This window comes from Pteropus medius, unplaced genomic scaffold (assembly GCF_902729225.1).
Source record: "Pteropus medius unplaced genomic scaffold, Ma_sr-lr_union100, whole genome shotgun sequence".
In the NCBI taxonomy this organism is placed as follows: Eukaryota; Metazoa; Chordata; class Mammalia; order Chiroptera; family Pteropodidae; genus Pteropus; species Pteropus medius.
This window is the reverse complement of record NW_024340647.1, coordinates 320,420-338,203: the sequence shown is the minus strand read 5'-3', so window position 1 is coordinate 338,203 and position 17,784 is coordinate 320,420.

The window sequence follows — 17,784 nt, the reverse complement described above, 5'->3', positions numbered from 1 at the left end:
CGTCCACAGAATGTTAGGATAGTGAAGTCTACAGAAAGGCATCTCAGGTACACACTCAGTCTTTTTAGTCACTCAATGTTTATTAGACTTTTTAAATATACCATTGTCACCAGAGAATAGTTTATGTGATATTCAAGAATGGAAGTTGAATAAACTAAATGTCAAATGGCATTCTTGACAAAAAGTTTTAAGTACCTGCCCTTTCTCAATTATACATAGAAGACTTCCTAAAGGAATTGGTCTTTCAAAAATGGTCTATAGAGGGAGTCAGTCCCATGAGTTATGGGGCAGGGGGAAAGTTTTTGACATTTGCTTGAAGCCATCCCTGTGCCTATCACAGTTCAGTTGGTGATATACATTTTATTTTATTTCTTATTAAACCCTACACTATTCTCCATTTTTCCAAGCTACCATTTATATCTGTGTCTTTCTCTCTTCACATGCTCTCCTTTTACCACCACTAACTAGGTAGACTAAAGCTCGTAGGATAATTAGAACATTTCAAAAATTATCGTTGGTGAATGACACTTCTCTATTAGTACATCTAAACACTATCTTCACTCAATTTCTCATATAAAATAACCCAAAGGGGGATATGTCCTATGTTCTCTAAGACATAGCTATTAGAATCCAATGAAATCCAAAAATCTTTTAATCAATGAGACTTAAAAATTAATATAATTACAATCATTCCTATTCTATTTCTTTCTACTACTGACATCTCAACGTCCAAAACTGTGTATTCCTGTTTCCTCTGCTGAGCATTCTGAGTATCCCCCAAAGCATCACTGAAGAACTTTTGTCTCTTATTAGTTATGGCTCCAACATGCTGGTTTATATTTATAATTTTCAAAACATAAGGGAGCCATTATAGTAACATTATTTTTGGCACAGTTCCAATTCTTCTCTTAGTGAGTAAAGAGGATGAAGAACACACCATGGACCCTAAATCTCCTAGGCCCAATAGGAGAAAAAGAGAATGAGAAAAAAAACTGGCATTGACAATTAGTCGGCAATTAGTCCCAGGTTGCTTGGTAGCTAATTAGAAGCTGAAGGCTATTGGAAATTAAGAAAAGAAAAGTGATAGATAAGACAAAGGTGGTCAAAAATACAGTGATGGAAGGAAATTTAACTTTGGGTGGTGACTATAATGCAGTATATATACAATGTATCGTTGAAATGTATACTTGAAACCTATGTAATTCTATTAATCAATGTCATCCCAATAAATTTAATAAGAAAATAAAGAAATGAATGTGGAAAAGCAATACTACAGGAGATAATGCAAAGCTTTCTTTTCTGAGACCTTTTATGTGAGGAAGAAGCCCTTTTCTTCCTTGGGCTTCACCAAGACAAGGACTTGCTTTATCATTGCAAAAGAAGAAACAAAGTTCTTTCTTTTACTTTAGGTTCATCTGAATCATGAAGATGTATTTTCTGCACTAAGGAGAGGTGCATAGGAGTATATCATGAAGAAGGGCACCTTGAAGAACTGCAGCAAAGAGCAGATTTGAGGACAAAGAAAGTTGTGGAGTTTTTAGGTGTAGGTTACAGAAATGATGCTCTACTTTTTCTTAGCTTCCTAGAGATGAAAAGATCTCAATTCAAGTGTCTGCCTCAAGGGTAAAGAATAGGGTTAAAACCTTGTGGATAACATCCTAGAAAGCTTGGGTAGTCCCCTAATTATCCCCAATCTTTTCTGAAATTCCCTGATGATCTGGCCCAAGATAAATAAGAGCAGCTGTAGCATTGAGGAAAAACTGATTAAGTGCCTGTTCTACATTTGTGTCCACTGTTTTCCTATCCTGTATTTGAGAAGAGGTTATAAGTCAAGCTTTCTTTTGCTAGCTCAGCCAACACAGTTTCTAGACCTTAAAGTTTTCTGGAAATTGTTATTCTTCCTCTTCGGTGAGATACGAAAAAGCCCACTGACTCTCCCCACCCTCCGAGTCATGAATAACTCACAAAACGATGTCAAAAAAGATTAAAAACACCTCACAATGAGGTCTTCTTCCAAATGACTCCATTTGCTGCAGATCAGTGGCTTCCAGCAGAGATGTTTCTGTTAGCAGTTCCCAGCACTTGCCCTCAGTGCAGCGGAAACTCCCAAATGAGATGATTCCTGACTCAGAGGTTGTTTCATTCAATATATCATTTTCAGAGGCTACCAACAAAGATCTGACAGAAGCTACTATTGCTTTCAGCAATTTCCATATGTGTACAACAGTCTTAATAGCTGCTGAATTCCTGGGTTTCTTAGACATTTGGTTTGCTCAGGGCATCTTCCTAAACAAACATTTCTCCACAGAGTGTTGGCCAAGTCCTCAGCCTTGGTACTGCATAACTCTGAAAATACCTCTTCAAGTAAATCTAAAAATTATTGTAATCAGTCACATTTCTAGAATCATATATTGACAATTGTAAACTAAGAAACTAGCTCTCACCTCATTCTTATGCACTTAAAGAAATTTTTCAGGAAGAAAAATAGTCATTCCTTTTTACTAGAGTTTAAACTCAGGTTTTCAATAAATGTAGGATGAAACATATTTCAGTATCCCAATTGGTTCATTTGTGAAAGCAAAGAAATAGCTCTGGGTATCTTTTAATTCCATATTCAGAGAAAAGTATACTAACAAAACTCAAATTGAGACTTTGTCTCTAGAAAAGTTTTGTCTGTAAATACTGCATATCACCTCCATTGACTTCATCCATAAATCACCAGAACCACACTATAAAATTGGCTTTCTCAGAGTAACCAGCCAACACTCTCAAGTATGCCATATGCACAACACAAAACATAGACTTCAATTATATTTTCTAGCAATTGCTATAGGAAATCAATTCTAATTTCTATATTTACATTCTTTAGAATTCTATGAGACAAAAGCTGTCAAGAATCTTTATTTTCACCACTCCTCTCTCTACCTCAGAATGAGGAAGAGAGTGAAATATATACGTGTGTGTATATATATATATATGTATATATATACTGCATTGTATTGAAGTAAAGGAAAGAGACATTAGGTGAAGAAATAAAAGATAATATATATCAAATATGGAGTTCAAAACCTAAAAATATATACATACATATATATACATATGTGTATGTATATATATGTATGTATATATATACTGCATTGTATTGAAGTAAAGGAAAGAGACATTAGGTGAAGAAATAAAAGATAATATATATCAAATATGGAGTTCAAAACCTAAAAATATAAAATCTCAAATAATAAAAATTAAAATAAAATTTCTAATGCATAATATCAAAAAATATTTCTGGACTGAAAAAGAAATTTGTGTATTTGATTTAATGAAAGCAGCTGTTACAGGATGCTCAAGCTTCAATATTATTGTACAATATAAAAACTAACAAAAGATGATGCTTAATTTTATGTATCAACTTGACTGGGCCATGGGGTACCCAAATATTGGGTCATATATTATTCTGGGTGTGTCTGTGAGGATGTTTCTTGATGAGATTAACATACAAATCAATAGACTAAAAAAAGAAAAGATTAATCTTCCTCCAATGTGGGTAGCCCTCAACCAATCCATGAAAGGCCTAAATAAAACAAAAAGGCTGAGTGAGAGCCCTCTCTCTTTCTCTCTCTTCCCCCACCCCAACTCTTTCCCTGCTTGGCTGTTTTCAAGCTAGGATATTGGTCTTCTCCTGCCTTTGGATTTGGACTTGAACTAAAATTTATACCATCAACTTTTCTGATTCTCAGACTTTTGGACTTGGATTGAACAATACCATTGGCTCTCCTAGTTCTCCAGCTTGTTCTCCTTGTACTTTAACTGGTGATCTTGGGATTTCTTAAACTCTGTGATCACATAAACCAATTCCTTATAATAAATAAATATATATTTTATATATTATATATATTCTATTCTGTTTCTATGAAAAACCTAGACCAATACACAAAACATACTCTGCATATAAATGATAAAAATGGAAATGGAAAGAGAAAAGAAGAAATTTTTAAGAATATTATAAAAAGAGGACTGTGGTATGTCAAGTGAAATAAGCATAGTATGATCTAGCATAATGAAAGAAAATCTATTAGTTTAAATAATGTAATTTTAAGATAAACATGATCATATGGCTCAATTTGGAGACTTGCATTACATTGTTATGCTGAGTCTTGACTCAGAGGAAAACCTCTGAAAAAAATCCTCATCTATATTTTACTTTTTCTCCTTACCATGTATCAAAATTATATATGTATGTATGATTTTTCTTTTACATATCTCTCTCTCATTTACATAGGGAATGTTTTCTTCCTGTTTTGATAAATTTTTAACTCCATCTCTAGGATATGACCTGAGGTTAACATATATTTGTTGAATGAGTAAATATTTTTCTCTTTTTTTCTTTCCTTTAAAAAAATTTTTCAATAATAGTTGACATTCAATATTACTTTATGTTAATTTCAGGCATAGAACATAGTGGTTAGACACTTATATAATTTATAAAGTGATTCCATAGCCTAGTATCCAGCTGGCACTATATATAGTTATTACAATATTATTGACTATATTCCCTATGTTTTACTTTATATCCCCATAACTATTTTGTGACTATCAACTTCTACTTCTTAATCTTTGAAACTTTTTCACTCAGCCCGCCAACCCTCCTTCAATCTGATAATCATAAGTTTGTTCTCAGTATCTATGTTTCTGTTTTATTTGTTTTTGGCTTATTTTGTTGTTATTGTTGTTGTTGTTTTTTAATTCCACATATAAGTGCAATAATATGGCATTTGTCTTTCTCTCTCTGACTTATTTTACTTAGCATTATTCCCTCCATTTACGTTGTCATAATTGTAAGAATTCATTTACATTGTCATAATTGTAAGAATTCATTTTTTATTGCTGAGTAATGTTCTACTCTGTATATGTACCATGTCTCTTTTTTTAATTAAATTTATTGGAGTGACATTGGTTTATAAAATTATATAGGTTTCAAGTGTACAATTCAATAATATGTTATACACATATTGCATTGCATATTCATCACCCAAAGCTAAATTTCTTCCTATCATCATGTATTTGACCCTCTTTTATTGATGCTGAATTTACTTCTAAGCCATGTTTTTGTTTCTTCAGTTTTTTCTGGGATATCTTTTTCTTCTTTGCAACCTCCTCTCTTGGTTTAGAAACAATCTGCTCTTTTTCAGTAAGGATCATCTCCTATGTGGAATTAATCCACCCATGAGTTTTGTAAATTTGGAGCCACATCTTGAGAGCTTTGTTCATCTGGATGTGCTCAATGACCAGAAAATCTACATCTAAATCCTTAATTTTCAGCATTACTCTCTGCATTTTTAAGCACATGAAGCAAAAATTCAGCACTTTTGGGGGGCCAGCAACCCTATGTCTAGCCCCACTGTTTGGCCTGGGCATGCTGACCAACTCCACCATTGTAACAACAACATGGTACACATTGCTTCTGTAAAGTAACATCCTTCAGATACTTAGTGATTGTTCATCTATAGATATTCTTGATGGCCTGGGCAGTTTCACAAGTGTCTTAAACACTAAGATTTTAACCTCTTGAATTGCATGATTGTGTGGGGTTTTCTGGATTAAATGAAAAGAAATCCATTTTCAGAGACATTTTTTTGAATTAGTGTTTTGGATTTCTTTGAATAAATACACAGAAATATAATTACTGGGCCATAATGTAGTTCTGTTTTTAATTTTTTGAGGAATCTCCAACTGGTTTTCCATGGTGGCTGCAACAATTTATAATACTTGAAGGCCCATTTATTCCACATCTTAACTAACACTTGTTTATTAATTTATTGATAATAGCCATTCTGGCAGGTATGGGGGAAATCTCATTGTGGTTTAATTTGCATTTCTCTGATGATTAGTGATCTTGAACATATTTTCCTATGTCTATTTGCCATCTGTATTTCCTTTTTGGAGAAATATCTATTCAGGTCATCTGCTAATTTTTAATTGGATTGTTGGGGAAATTTGATGTTGAGTTATGAGCTCTTTATAAATTTTATATTAACCATCATCACATGTATCATTGGTGAATATTTACTCCCATTTAGTAGATTGTCTTTTCATTTTGTTGATGGTTTCCTTGGCTGTGTAAAAACTTTTTAGTTTGTTGTAGTCCGATTTCTTTACTTTTTCTTTTGATTTTTTTGCTCAAGGCAGTATATCAGAAAAAAATATTACTAAAAGGAATGTCAGAGTTTACTGCCTATGTTTTCTTCTAGGAATTCTATGGTTTCAGGTCTTCATTTCTTTTCCCATATATCCATCCAGTTTTTTCAACACCATTTATTGAATAGACTGTCTTTACTACATTGTATATTCTTTCTTCTTTTGACATAGCTTAAATGACCAAATAGGTATGGGTTTATTTCTGTCATTTTTTAATCTGTTCCATTGATTTAAGTGTCTGTTTTTATGCCAGTTCATGATGTTTTGATTACCACAGCCCTGTATTATAGTTTGATGTCAGGTAGCATGATTCCTTCAACTTTATTCCTCTTTCTCTAGATTGCTGCGACTATGCAGGGTCTTTTGTGGTTCCATATAGATTTTTAAATTGTATATTGTACTTTTGTAAGGAGTGCCAATGGTGTTTTGATAGTGATTGCATTAAATCTGTAGTATTCACATTTTAAAGATGTTAATTATTCCTATCCATGAGCATAATATATGCTTCTGTTTATTAGTATTGTGTTCTATTTCTTTCTTCAATGTCTTATGATGATTTCAGGAGTTTTACCTCCTTAGTTAAATTTATTCCTAGTTATTTTATTGTTTTTGATACAATTATAAATGAGATTTTTTTTTAAATTCTCTTTATAATAGTTTGTTATTGGTGTATGAAAAATACTGGATATTAATTTTGTATCCAGCTACTTTACTGAATTCATTTATCAGTTATAAGATTTTTTGTTGATACCTTTGGGTTTCTCTATATTTAGTATCATGTCTTCTGCAAATGATGGCAGTTTTACTTCTTACCAATCTGAATCTTTTTTTTACTTTTCTTGTCTGATTTCTGTGAGTAGAATTTCCAGTGCTATGTTAAATAAAAGTAGTGAAAGTGGACATCCTTGTCTTGTTTCTGGTCTTAAAGAAAATTCTTTTAGCTTTTCTCATTGAGTATGATGTTACCTGTGGGTTTGTCACATATGGACTTTATTATGTTGAGGTATGTTCCCTCTATCCCCATTTTGCTGAGAAATTTTTATCATAAATAGATGATGGATTTTGTCAAAAAAATTCTGCTTTTATTGACATTATATAATTGTTATCCTTCACTTTGTTTATGTAGTTTATTATATTAGTTGATTTGCAAATATTGAACCACCCTTACATCCTAGGAATAAATCCAACTTGATCATGGTGTATGATCTTCTTAATGCATTGCTGAATTCAGTTTGCTAATATTTTGTTGAGGATTTTTGCACCTATTTCATAAGGGATATCAATCTATAATTTTTTTGTAATATCTTTGGTTTTGCAATTGGAATAATGGTGGCCTTGTGGAGATGATTGGGAGCCATCCCTTCACTTGAAGTTTTTGGACTGCTTTAAGAAGTATAGATATTAATTCTTCTTTGAATGTTTGGTAAAATTTACCCATGTAGCTATCTTGTCCAAGATTTGTATTTGTTGAGAGTTTTGTAAATACTGATTTGATTTTGTTCCTCGTAATCAGCCTGTTTTTTGTTTGTTTGTTTGTTTATTTGTTTCTTCTTTATTCAGTCTTGGAAGATTATGTTCCTAGGCATTTATTCATTTTTTTCCAGATTATCCAATTTGTAGATACATAATTGCTTTTAGTATTTTCTTATAATTCTTTGTACTTCTGTGGTGTCAATGACACATTTTTTTTTTTCATTTCTGATTTTTCCATGTGGGTCTTCTTGCTTTTTTTCTTAATGAGACTAGTTAAAGGTTTACCAATTTTGTTTATATGTCAAAAAAAAACACACGCACACACAAAAGGGAGGAAGATGGTGGACTAGGTACAAGCAAGGTTCACCTTCTCTTAGGTCCTCATTGAAATTAAAACCAAATTATAAAATAATCAATGTGGAGAATCACCTGAAGTCCACCTGATTGTAACACGTATATCTGACAATATAAAGGAGCCACATCGAAGCCAGTAGGAGGGGTAAAGTCACGAATCTGACTGGACCTTCACCTGCGGGTGGTAGAGAATCACCGAGAAGGAGAGCAAGGCTGCAGAGGCTCTCCTGAAGGAGAGAGGGGTCTTGTCTCATCTGGCAGCTCCCTAGCCCAGGGTACCAGCCCAGAAAGAGGAGATTCCAATAAAAACCAGAGGGGAGTCTGGCCATCTGGTTGAGGTGGAAGGAGACTGAAACCTTAGATGCCCCTTTGAAGGACCCGCGCGCAAGCTTTCTGACCTGTAGACACTCTCCCAGGACACCGGATGTGGGTGAAAAACTTGCATGATATTCATTCTGAGAAAGTCTGCATTACCTGGTGCCAGAAATAGGGCTGGAAGGGAGCCACCATTGTGCCTTAGTCTGGCCCCCCATTGGGCAACCTACAGACCACGCACCTTGAATGTGCAGACCCCTCCCAAAGAGCCATCATAAAGCACTGGCCACAGGGGATCAGCACATCCAACACAACCTGCAGAATGCCTGTATATTTTGTTGCTGGATGGTTGCCAAGCCCTGCTCTGATTCAGAGTCAAGGATTCCTAGTGGGCACCAGTGCTGTGAACTGCATTTCCAAGGTAGGGTCAGGCAGATCACTGCTGCCAACACAAACTTGAGTGGATCTCAAGGATCTTAGGGCCAGATCCAGACAGCAGCTTGTCTTGCTGTGATTTAGGAATTCTGAGGGAACCCACGAAAGGTTACCAAAGTTGCAGCAAGACTGAGGATGTACTGATCTGATTGCCATTGTCTACCTGAGATTCTGCCACACTGTACCCACAAATTGCCCCAAGTGGCCCATTGACAGTGAACTGCCACAGCTTGCCCTTCCCCTCCTTGATCTCCTAATCCACAAAGGCAACAAACTTTGGCTGGCACAGGGTGAACACTGCATGCAAATCAACAGGTAATAGAACTTTTCTGCCTGAAAGAGTTGCAGTATTGTTTCTGGGAAGTACAGGGGTCTGTGGAACTGCTCCTGATGGCAGCTAGTCTCACTGTGATCAGTGACTACAGTGGGAACACCCAGGCACACAAGTTGCAGCAAAACTGGGGCTGTATTGTCCTGATGGCACTCTCTCCCTGAGATCCCACTTCACCCAAGCCACAAAGTGCCTGTAGCCCATTGACAGGCAGCCTCCCGTGCCCTGATTGGTTCTGGGGTTGTGGAGTCAGAGCTGGCAACAGACCTTAGCTAGCACAGTGAGCACATTTCAAGGAAAACAGTTGTGGATAGATCACTGCTGCTTGTATAAGCAGCAAATCTCTTGAAAGGATTGCAGGAGTCTGTATTGGCCGGACAGCCCTTGAGCTCCTAACCCAACCAATGCACAATGTGCCAGCTGCACGTTGATAGGCAGCTGTCCCTGCCTTGGTGTAGTACATTCAGGCTCAAGGTGGGCAGCAGCTGACCTTTCTATGAGAGGAAACTTGTACAGGGTGCTACAGAGACTGCATTGGCACATAAATTGACACGTTAGTGTTAAGGAGAAATTTACTCAATAGATTCAGGAGATTCTCAGGGTCCCTGAACCACCCAACATACATATCACCCAGAAGCTCATCCAGTTTCAGAGACTTACAGGCAACTGACAGGCAATGTCAGGCCTTGAGGAGCACTGGTCCATCTGCTAAACTGCCCTAGGTCAGAGACGAGGAATAACCGACCACTGCCTACAATGTTATCTCTTCCACTTACTTATAAATCCAGTATAGGCAACAACCATCTGAGGATCACTTTGTAGTTCCCATTGGGTAGCCCTGAGCAACCAAAAGCAGCAGCTGACCTTGGCCTACTGGGGAGCCCCTCTCAAGGGGTGACAAAATTAACGCATCTGGAGGCTAGCACCAGACCACAATGGAGCAATTACTGACTAGTCACATTAGTGGTACACTCAAAGGGTGGTTGCAACAAGTACACAAGCCTGCTAGGGCAAATCCCACTCAGTGGGGTCAGCCTCCTCACAGCAGCTCTTACCCTGTGGGTGCAGCCAATTCCCACAATTAGTCAGCCTGAACGTTAATCCCACCAAATGATCAACTAAGAACAATAAAGTCTTGGGAACAGAAGATCACACAATGCACACAAAGGTCACATCCAGAGCCCCCAGCATAAGGAATCAGGAAGAGTGTGCCACTGGTCCACACAGGACATCTTCCACATTAAGCCATCTGGCCAATACTGAGAGACAAAACAAATATTCCTGACATATAGAAATGAACAGAGAAAGGCTAATAAAGTGAGAAAACAAAGAAACATGCCACAAATGAAACAACAGGAGAAAACTCCAGAAAATAAGCTAAATGAAATAGAGGCAAGCAACCTACCAGAGGCAAAGTTAAAAATAATGGTTATAAGGGTGCTCAAAGAACTTATAGGGAGAATGGATGAACACAATGAGAACAACAAGAGAGAGATAGTAAGCATAAAAAAAGACATAGAAACCATAACAAAGAACCAGACAGAAATGAAGAATACAATAACTGCGATGAAGTATGCACTAGAAGGACTGGACAAAAGCAGATCGAATCAGAGAATTGGAAGAAAAAGTGTCAGAAAAAAAACAATCAGAATGACAAAAAGAATACTGAATTTAAAAATATGAGAATAGTTTAAAAGACTCTGGGACGACATGAAGTGTACAAATATCTGGATCATAGGAGTATCTGAAGGAGGAGAGAGAGAACAAGGGAATGAGAATCTATTTGAAGAAATAATGACAGAAAATTTTCCTAAACTGCCAAAGGAATTAGACATACAAGTGCAGGAAGCACAAAGAGTCCAAACAAGAGGAATTCAAACAGACCTACACCAAGACACATCATAATAAAACCGCCAAAGGTCAAAGACAAGAGAGAATCTTAAAAGCAGCAAGAGAAAGGTAGCTAGTTACTTACAAGGGTTCCCCCATAAGAATGTCTGCTGATTTTTCAATGGAAACTGCAGGCCAGAAGGGCCTGGCAAGAAATAGTCAAAGTTATGAAAAACAAAAATTTACAACCACAAATACTCTACCCAGCCAGGCTTTCAGTTAAAATGGAAAGCAAGGTAAAGAGCTTCTCAGACAGGAAAAAGCATAAGGACTTGATCACCAACAAGCCAGCTTTACAAGAAATGTTAAAGGGACTTCTGTAAAAGAGAAGGGGTGAAAAAGAAAATAGAAATAACAAATATAAATAATAAAATGGTAGTAACAATGTATCTATCAGTAATCACTTTTAGTGTAAACAGATTAAATGCTCCAATTAAAAGACATAGGGTAACCAAACGGATAAGCAAACAAGACCATGCATATGCCATCTACAAGAGACCAACTTTGGATAAATTACTCTCACAGACTGAAAGTAAACAGATGGAAAAAGATATTTCACACAAACAGAAATGAAAAAAAAAGTCAGGGTCGCAATACTTATACCAAATGAAGTAAACTTTAAAACAAAGGCTAAAATCAGAAAAAAAAAGGCATTACATAATGATAAAGGGATTAATAACTCAAGAGAACATAATCTTAGTAAACATATATACACCCAACATAGAAGTACCAATATACATAAATTAATAATTGAGTGACATAAAAAGAGAAATTGACAATAATACATTCACAGTAGGAGACATTAACACCCATCAACAGCAGTAGACAGATCTTCCAGGCAAAGAATCAACAAGAAACAATGGGCCTAAAAGACACACCAAAACAGATGGATTTAATAGATATTTTCAGAGCATTGACCCCAAAGCAGCAAAATATACATTCTTCTCAAGCGTGTATGGAACATTTTCCATGATAGACCACATGTTAGGACACAAATCAAGTCTCAATAAATTTAAGAAGATTGAAATCATATCAACCATCTTCTCTGATCACAATGGTATGAAACTAAAAATCAGCTACAAGAAAAAAGCAAAAGTACTCAAACACATAGAGGCTAAACAACATTTTGCCAAATAATCAATGAGTTATTAATGAGATCAAGGAAAAAATCAAAAGATACCTAGAGACAAATGAAAATGAAAACACAATGACTCAAAATCTATGAGACGCAGCAAAAGCAGTCCTAAGAGGGAAATTCATAGCAATACAGGCCTACCTCAAGAAACAAGATAAAGCTCAAATAAACAATCCAAGCTTACACTTAAAAGAACTAATAAAAAGAACATCAAACAAACCCAAAGAGAATAGAAGGAAGGAAATAACAAAGATCAGAGTGGAAACAAATGAAATAGAGTCTAGAAAAACAATACAAAAGATTAATGAAACCAAGAGATAGTTCTTTGAAAGGATAATCAAAGTTAACAGACCTTCATCCAGACTTATCAAGGAAAAAAGAGAGAGGACTCAAATAAATAAAATCAGAAGTGAAAGAGGAGAAATAACCACAGACTTCACAGAAATACAAAGGATCACAAGAAAATACTATGAGCAATTAAATGCAAACAAATGGGACAATCTGAAAGAAATGGACACATACTAGAAACATACAATTTCCCAACTGAGTGAAGAAGAAACAGAAAATCTGAACCAACCAATTACCACCAAAGAAATAGAATCAGTAATCAAAAACCTCCCAAATAACAAAAGTCCTGGACCAGATGGTTTTGCAGGAGAATTTTACCAAATATTCAAAAAAGAATTATCACTTAGTCTCAAACTATTCCAAAAAATTTAAAAAGAGGGAAGTCTTCCTAACTTTTTTTATGAAGCCACCATTACCTTGATTCCAAAACCAGACAAAGACATTACAAAAATAGGAAACTATAGGCCGTTATCTCTTATGACATTGATGCAAAAATACTCAACAAAATATTAGCAAACCGAATTCAGCAATACATTAAAAATATCATACACCATGATGAAATTGGATTTATTCCTGGAATGCAAGGTTGGTACAATATTCGCAAATCAATTAATGATATGCCAAATTAACAAATCTAAAGATAAAAACTATGGGGATCATATCAATAGATGCATAAAAAGCATTTGACAAAATCCAGCATCCACTTATGATAAAAACTCTTAGCAAAGTGGGAATAGAGGAAACATACACAACATAATGAAGACCATATATGACAAACCTACAGTTAACATCATACTCAATGGGGGGAAGCTAAAAGCATTTTCCTTATACTCAGGAACAAGACATGCCCACTTTCACCCCTTCTCTTCAACATTGTATTGGAAATCTTAGCCATAAGAGTAGGACAAGAAAGAAAAATAAAGGTATCTGAATTGGAAAGGAAGAAGTAAAATTCTCATTATTTGCCAATGACATGATACTATATAGAGAGAACCCTAAAGATTCCACCTAAAACTGTGAACACTGATAAGTGAATTCAGTAAAGTAGCAGGTTACAAAATAAATATCCAGAAGACAGTGGCATATTTATACACCAATGATGAACTTTCAGAAAGAGAAATTAAGAAAACAATCCCATTTACAATTGCATCAAAAACTATAAAATACCTGAGAACTATATTAACCAAGGAAGTAAAAGACTTGTTCTCCAAAAATTATAAGTCACTGAAAAAAAAAATTGAAAAAAACACAAATAAATAGAAGCATATACCGTGCTCATAGGTAGGAAGAATCAACATCATTCAAATGGCCATACTACCCAAAGCAATCTATAAATTCGATGCATCCCTATCAAAATGCCAATGTATTTTTCAGAGATAGAAGAAATTATCCTAAAATACATATGGAACTATAAAAGACCCAGAATAGCCAGAGTAATCTTGAGAAAGTAGAACAAACCATCAACAAAACAAAAAGACAACTGGCTGATTGGGAGAAGATATTCGCTAATGATACATCTGATAAGGGATTAATACCCAAAATACATAAAGAACTCATACAACTCAACAACAAAAAAACAAACAATCCAATTAAAAAATGGGCAGAAGACCTGAACAGATATTCTCCAAAGAGGAAATACAGATGGCTAATAGACATATGAAAAGATGCTCAAGGTCACTAACCAACAGAGAAATGCAAATTAAAACCACAATGAGATATCACCTCACACCTGTCAGAATGGCTATGATCAATAAATCAAAGAACAACAAGTGTTGGCAAGGATGTAGAGAAAAGGGAACCCTCATACATTTTTGTTGAGATTGCAAATTGATACAGCCACTATGGAAAACAGTCTGTAAGTTTCTCAAAAAATTAAAAATGGATATAACTTTTGACCTAGCAATTGCATTTCTGGATATTTATCCAAAGAAAACCAAAACAATAATTCGTGAAGATCTATGCATCCCTATGTTCATGGCAGCACAATTTACAATAGGCAAGATATGGAGGCAACCTAAATGTCCATCAACAGATGATGGTATAAAGAAATTATGATTCATATATACAATGGAATATTTCTCAGCCATTAAAAAAGATGAAATCCTACCATTTGCAATGACATGGATGGGCCTAGAAGTTGTGCTGAGTGAAATAAGTCAGACAGAGAAAGATAAATATCATAAGATTTCACTTATATGCGGAATCTAAAAAACAAAAAGAACAAACTAATCAAAAACAGACTCACAAATATAGTGGACAATTTAGTGACAGACAGAGGGGAAAGGGGATTTGGGGGGGCAGGGAGAATGACATAAAGGGTTAAAGAAGTACAAATTAGTAGTTGATAGATGGTCATGGGGATGGGGAGCACAGCATAGAGAATGCAGTTAGCATTAATATGCTGACTAGGTGGAGGGCCAGGGAAGGAGAGAACAATTGGGGGGATCGTTTTATGAAATATATATATGTCTAACCAATATGCTGTATTCTTGAAACTAATTAAAATAAATTAATTAATTTTAATACTTGATCTTTGTACTCTTTTTTCAGATTTTCTTTTATTTCTACTCTGATTTTACTATTTCCTTCTTTCTATTCACTTTCTACTTTGTTTTTTTGTTCTCTTTCTAGTTCTTTTAAGTGTAAGGTTAAATTGTTCATTTGAAATTTTTTGTTTGTTTTTTTGAGGTAGGCCATTATTGCTATAAATTTTTTTTTTTTTTTGGATAGCTTTTACTATGTCCCACAGATTTGGCATCATCGTGTTTTCATTTTTATTTGTCTCAAGAAATCTTTTGATTTCTTTCTTGATCTCATTGTTAACCTATTTATTGCTTAGTAGCATGTTGTTTAGCCTCCATGTGTTTGTATGTTTTTTAGGGTTTTTTTTTCCTGCAATTGATTTCTAGTTTTATATGATTATATTTGGAAAAAACATTTGATGTGATTTTAATAACCTTAAGTTTACTGAAACTTGCTTTGTAGCCTAATATGTCTGCTATCTTTAAAAATGTTCAGTGTGCACTTGAAAAAAAATGTTTATTCTGCTGTTTTAGGGTAAAATGTTCTAAATATATCACTTAATTCTTTCTGGTATAGTGTGTCATTTAAGGTCACTATTTCCCTTTTGATTTTCTGTCTGAAAGATCTGCCCATTGATGACAATGAAGTGTTAAAGTCCCTACTATGACTGTACTACTGTTGATTTCTCCTTTTATGTCAGTCGATATTTGCTTTATATGTTTAGGTGTCCCTATGTTGGATGCATAAATGATTACAAAGTATATATCGTCTTTTGAATTGATTCTTTTATCACTATGTAATGTCCTCTTTTGTCTCTTATTATACTCTGTGTTTTAAAGTCTATTTTTATATAATTATTGCTATCCACAGTTTTTTGTTTGTTTTCATGCACATAAAATATGTTTTTTCTCCTCTTTCAGTCTGTGGGTGTTTTTCAATCTGGAGTGAATTTCTTATAGACAGCATCTGTAAGGGTCTTGTTTTCTTATGCGTTCAGTTATACTATGTTTTTATTAAATTTTATTTTATTATTGGTTTCAAGTATGCAGTACATTGGTTAGACATTTATATAGTTTGATTGGAGCATTTAATACACTTACATTTAAATCATTATCAATAGGTACTAGTTATTGCCATTGTAGTCTTTATATTTATGTTCTTTTTTTAAAATCTTCTTTTTAAAAAAGTCTTATTAACATTTCCTATAATACTAGTTTGGGGATGATGAACTCCTTTAGCTTTTTCCAGTCTGGAATGCTCTTTATCTCTTCTGTAATTTAATATAATTTATATAATTTATATATTTTTAATTAATTTATTTTTATTTATTATTTTATTTTTATAGTGACATTGGTTAACAAAATCTAATAAGATTCATCTGCACACTTTAATAGTAAGGCATATATATATATATATATATACACACATGCACACGCACACACACATATATATATATACAGAGTATATATATATACACATAAATACATATACATATATACATATACATATATACACATATACACATACATATATACATATACATATATGTATACACATACATATATACATATATACAGTGTGCATATATACACACACATATATATACAGTGTGTGTGTGTATATATATATATGTGTTCACCTCCCATAATGAGATTTCTTTCTGTCACCACATATTTGACACCCTTTACCCTGTCTACCTACACCCTCCCCCCACCTCCTACCTCTGGTAACCACTAGTCTATAGTGCAAGTCCATGAGTCTCCATTCGTATTGTTCATTTGTTGCTTTTAGGTTTATATCCCACATATATGTGATATCATGTGGTTCTTAACTTTTTCTGTCTGTGTTATTTCGCTTAGCATGATTATCTTGAGATCCATCTATGTTGTTGCAAATGGCAGTATTTCATCTCTTCTTATGGCTGAGTAATATTCCATTGTACATATGTACCACAGCTTCTTTATCTAATTATCTATCGTAGGAAACTGAGGTTGCTTCTATGTTCTGGTCACCGTGAATGATGCTGCTATGAATATTGGTGTGCAAATATCTTTTTGTATATGAGTTTTCAAGGCTTTGAGGTAAATACCCAGTAGAGGGATTGCTGGATAATATGGTAGATCAATCTTAGTTTTTGAGGAACCTCCATACTGTTTTCCATTGTGACTGTAACAATTTGCAGTCCCACCAGCAGTGTATGAGGGTTCCTTTTTCTACGCAACCACTCCAGCATTTGTTATTACTTCTCCTGCTGATTATAGTTATTCTAATAGATGTGAGATGAGATCTCATTGTGGTTTTGATTTGCAATTCCCTAATAACTACCAATGTTGAGCATGTTTTCACATATTTCTCAGCCATTTGTATATCCTCTAAGGAGAAGTGTTTGTTCAGGTCTTCTGCCTATTTTTATATTGGATCATTTGGTTTTTGTTGTTATTGAGTTGTATGAGTTCTTTGTATATTTTGGACCCTAATCAGAGGCACGGCTTGAAAATATATTATCCATTCAGATGACTGTCTCTTTACCTTGTTCAAGATTTCTTCCGTTGAGCAGAAGTCTTTTAGTTTGATGTAGTCCCATTCATTTATTTTAGCTTTTAGTTCCCTTGCTTTTGAAGTCAAATTCATAAAATTCTCTTTAAGTCCAAGGTACTTGAGTTTAGTTCCTATGTTTTCTTCTATGAATTTTACTGTTTCAGGATTTATATTCAGGTCCTTAATCCATTTTGAGTTAATTTTGCTGTGCAGTGATAGACAACAGTCTAGTTTCATTCTTTTGCAGGTG